Below are 5,000 nucleotides of genomic sequence, written 5' to 3'. Positions count from 1 at the left end.
ACACGCTGATTCCTTCAGTGTAGCGCGCGTGCGGCCCAGAACATCTAAGGGCATCACAGACCTGTTATTGCTCAATCTCGTGCGGCTAGAAGCCGCCTGTCCCTCTAAGAAGAAAAGTAATCGCTGACAGCACGAAGGATGTCACGCGACTAGTTAGCAGGCTAGAGTCTCGTTCGTTATCGGAATTAACCAGACAAATCGCTCCACCAACTAAGAACGGCCATGCACCACCACCCACCGAATCAAGAAAGAGCTATCAATCTGTCAATCCTTCCGGTGTCCGGGCCTGGTGAGGTTTCCCGTGTTGAGTCAAATTAAGCCGCAGGCTCCACTCCTGGTGGTGCCCTTCCGTCAATTCCTTTAAGTTTCAGCTTTGCAACCATACTTCCCCCGGAACCCAAAAGCTTTGGTTTCCCGGAGGCTGCCCGCCGAGTCATCGGAGGAACTGCGGCGGATCGCTGGCTGGCATCGTTTATGGTTAGAACTAGGGCGGTATCTGATCGCCTTCGAACCTCTAACTTTCGTTCTTGATTAATGAAAACATACTTGGCAAATGCTTTCGCTTCTGTTCGTCTTGCGACGATCCAAGAATTTCACCTCTAACGTCGCAATACGAATGCCCCCGCCTGTCCCTATTAATCATTACCTCGGGTTCCGAAAACCAACAAAATAGAACCGAGGTCCTATTCCATTATTCCATGCACACAGTATTCAGGCGGGCTTGCCTGCTTTAAGCACTCTAATTTGTTCAAAGTAAACGTGCCGGCCCACCGAGACACTCAATAAAGAGCACCCTGGTAGGATTTCAACGGGGTCCGCCTCGGGACGCACGAGCACGCACGAGGCGGTCGCACGCCTTCGGCTCGCCCCACCGGCAGGACGTCCCACGATACATGCCAGTTAAACACCGACGGGCGGTGAACCAACAGCGTGGGACACAAATCCAACTACGAGCTTTTTAACCGCAACAACTTTAATATACGCTATTGGAGCTGGAATTACCGCGGCTGCTGGCACCAGACTTGCCCTCCAATAGATACTCGTTAAAGGATTTAAAGTGTACTCATTCCGATTACGGGGCCTCGGATGAGTCCCGTATCGTTATTTTTCGTCACTACCTCCCCGTGCCGGGAGTGGGTAATTTGCGCGCCTGCTGCCTTCCTTGGATGTGGTAGCCGTTTCTCAGGCTCCCTCTCCGGAATCGAACCCTGATTCCCCGTTACCCGTTACAACCATGGTAGGCGCAGAACCTACCATCGACAGTTGATAAGGCAGACATTTGAAAGATGCGTCGCCGGTACGAGGACCGTGCGATCAGCCCAAAGTTATTCAGAGTCACCAAGGCAAACGGACCGGACGAGCCGACCGATTGGTTTTGATCTAATAAAAGCGTCCCTTCCATCTCTGGTCGGGACTCTGTTTGCATGTATTAGCTCTAGAATTACCACAGTTATCCAAGTAACGTGGGTACGATCTAAGGAACCATAACTGATTTAATGAGCCATTCGCGGTTTCACCTTAATGCGGCTTGTACTGAGACATGCATGGCTTAATCTTTGAGACAAGCATATGACTACTGGCAGGATCAACCAGGGAGCTGCGTCAACTAGAGCTGAGCAGCCGGCCGCCCGGGAGTGTGTCCCGGGGGCCCGCGCGAACACGCAAGCGTCCGCTCAATCATTCTGCAAACAGGAGGAGGCTGAGCTCCCCTGCACAATACACCTCGAAACCCTCTCAGGTCCCGGCGGCGCGCAGCGCCGTCCCAAGTACTTGGTCGGGTTCGAGAGAGGCGCAATCGCCCGGAGTTAGGCGAGTAGACGCTTTCGGTGCGACCACCCGTGCTCCCAACTGAGCTTGCCGCTGCCGACAGAGGCCCGGGAGCGTGCTGTCGTGGCATTGCCGGCGGGAGACAACACGCGCCACCTACGGTGACCGGCAGCTCCAACGCCAGCGCCACAGAAGGACAAAAGCCCCACTTGGGTGCCGAAGCGAACTCTCCCAGCACAGCGCACGCGCCAACACATCCGCACAGCTGCGATACAAACCACCAGCGAGAACCGCTGGGGCGACCGAGCAGCAGACGGCGTCGCGGCGCCGAGCGCCGGGCGGCGGCGCATCCTCAACGCACACAGTCCTCAATCGGACCAGCACACTGAAGATGTCCACCGCGCTTCGCACCGGGCCCGCGAGGACCTACTTTGGCCGCACGGCGCCGCGCTCAGGGTGCGCCGGCGCGCAGCTGCGACGCCTGCCGCGTCCGTCGGCCGGCGCGCCTGCCACTGGCCGCCCCCACCAGCCGGCTGTAGCGCGTGCGCCCACGCACCGCGCGGCCAGCACGCCGGGAGGCGCCCCCTCACCGGCCGGGGACGGTCCCACCCAGCCACCGCCGCGTATCGCTTCACACCCAGATGCCGTTCAGTTTCGTCGGCATGGTGGGTATCGCTGGAACAACCGGTTCGTACCTCAACCTATCGTCGCCATCACCGATTCACCCCTAGCGAGAACAACCGCACCACAACAGGTTACCATTTGTTCATTTGCGTAACTTCACCAGAAAACGCAGGCGTCCATCGCCATTTGCAACTTCAACGATTATTGCATGCCTGTGTCAGGTGTCACGCCACACTACGTCTGCCCACATACACGCAACAAAATGTGCACGCCTAGACAATACGTGGAAGGTGGCCCCCGTACGTATGCGATGTCCATTGCTCGAACGACTGTCAACCGGCCTCTGTAGCATGTCGCAGATATGGAACGCGGTGCACCATGCCATCACGGTGTGTGAGGAGAGACGACTAGGTCCGAATACATCAACAGACAGCTCATGCTGATCGCCATCCACGGCGTCCGTTCCTCCCACACGTCTCTATGGCGTACCACACTGCAATCCAGCTCTCATAGGGAGACGACACGTAGCTGCGTGCACAATATTTGCACTGTATGGTCCGCCGTTTTTGGGCGCAGTCGTTGTACGGTCACACATGTGCCACGATGTATCATTCGGTACATAAGGACGAATGTGCAGTACAGATTGTGGTTTACGCGTACGACATTAGCGGACGGTTGACACAGGCCGCACCACAACGTAGCCTGAGTACGTCGCATGCGAAGGGCATTGAACATGCAAACTTCTCACCAACCAGCTTGCGAAGGCAGGGGGGCAAGGTGGGGACGTGGGGAGGGGCGGCATGTACGTCCTGCTGCCATCCACATTACAGTGTACAGCAGGAGCATGTGGAAAGTCAGCAAGACTTGCAAGGTGTTTAACATGAAGCGATACACAGGGGAGCGGGCAGTGCGAGTAGCGAACTATATTGCGAGGGTTGCGGGTGGGCAACACTACACTAATTGAACGAGTCGTATAACAATTACAGAGCAGGTTTAGGCGACAACATGGGTTACGTTAGGGGACAACGTGGGTTACGTTAGGGGACAACGTGGGTTACTTTAGGGGACAACGTGGGTTAGGTTAAGGCACAACGTGGGTTAGGTTAAGGCACAACGTGGGTTAGGTTAAGGCACAACGTGGGTTAGGTTAAGGCACAACGTGGGTTAGGTTAAGGCACAACGTGGGTTAGGTTAAGGCACAACGTGGGTTAGGTTAAGGCACAACATGGGTTAGGTTAAGGCACAACATGGGTTAGGTTAAGGCACAACATGGGTTAGGTTAAGGCACAACATGGGTTAGGTTAAGGCACAACGTGGGTTAGGTTAAGGCACAACGTGGGTTAGGTTAAGGCACAACGTGGGTTAGGTTAAGGCACAACATGGGTTAGGTTAAGGCACAACATGGGTTAGGTTAAGGCACAACATGGGTTAGGTTAAGGCACAACATGGGTTAGGTTAAGGCACAACATGGGTTAGGTTAAGGCACAACGTGGGTTAGGTTAAGGCACAACGTGGGTTAGGTTAAGGCACAACGTGGGTTAGGTTAAGGCACAACGTGGGTTAGGTTAAGGCACAACATGGGTTAGGTTAAGGCACAACATGGGTTAGGTTAAGGCACAACATGGGTTAGGTTAAGGCACAACATGGGTTAGGTTAAGGCACAACATGGGTTAGGTTAAGGCACAACATGGGTTAGGTTAAGGCACAACATGGGTTAGGTTAAGGCACAACATGGGTTAGGTTAAGGTACAACATGGGTTAGGTTAAGGTACAACATGGGTTAGGTTAAGGTACAACATGGGTTAGGTTAAGGTACAACATGGGTTAGGTTAAGGTACAACATGGGTTAGGTTAAGGTACAACATGGGTTAGGTTAAGGTACAACATGGGTTAGGTTAAGGTACAACATGGGTTAGGTTAAGGTACAACATGGGTTAGGTTAAGGTACAACATGGGTTAGGTTAAGGTACAACATAGGTTAGGTTAAGGTACAACATAGGTTAGGTTAAGGTACAACATAGGTTAGGTTAAGGTACAACATAGGTTAGGTTAAGGTACAACATAGGTTAGGTTAAGGTACAACATAGGTTAGGTTAAGGTACAACATAGGTTAGGTTAAGGTACAACATAGGTTAGGTTAAGGTACAACATAGGTTAGGTTAAGGTACAACATAGGTTAGGTTAAGGTACAACATAGGTTAGGTTAGGTTAGGTTAGGTTACACGTTGTTGTAAGGAAAGGTGTAGGGGGGGGGGGGGCGGGGGCGGCAGGTTCGTTGATAGTGATTATAGTAAGTGAATGCTTGTGACATGATCAGATTTGTCACGTCAGGATGCACCTTTGGCTTATTAGAGGCGGCGCTCCAATTCTATGCTTGTGTGAGACCTGTGTCTTTGACTCATGTCATTGTTTGTGCGCTGTGACAGGAGGTACTATTGTGATGTTGGGTGCACCGTTGTATAGGACATGTGTGGGTGTTGGTGCCTGGTCTGCGCAATGGTGGATGTCGAAAGGCTGGGATATTGTATTTTCCGCATGGACCTCCTGGTCTGGTTGTGATAGTGTGGATTGTGTAATGTGGCGGAGAAGATGCACTGGATGTTGTTCCA

At 53.0% G+C, this 5,000-nt stretch overlaps 1 non-coding gene across 1 annotated transcript in view; it reads right to left on the bottom strand.

Annotated features, from left to right (window-relative positions):
* LOC124731504 overlaps positions 1 to 1,596 on the bottom strand; it is a 1,909-nt gene extending 313 nt beyond the window's left edge. The window contains exon 1 of the ribosomal RNA XR_007008307.1: positions 1 to 1,596. This exon is cut by the window's left edge and continues 313 nt beyond it. This is a non-coding gene — a ribosomal RNA (small subunit ribosomal RNA).
* Between the last annotated feature and the right edge of the window lie 3,404 nt (positions 1,597 to 5,000).

Source organism: Schistocerca piceifrons, unplaced genomic scaffold, assembly GCF_021461385.2.
Source record: "Schistocerca piceifrons isolate TAMUIC-IGC-003096 unplaced genomic scaffold, iqSchPice1.1 HiC_scaffold_129, whole genome shotgun sequence".
In the NCBI taxonomy this organism is placed as follows: Eukaryota; Metazoa; Arthropoda; class Insecta; order Orthoptera; family Acrididae; genus Schistocerca; species Schistocerca piceifrons.
Note: the sequence above shows the minus strand (reverse complement) of the source record. Positions and strands in the feature narration are given on the sequence as shown.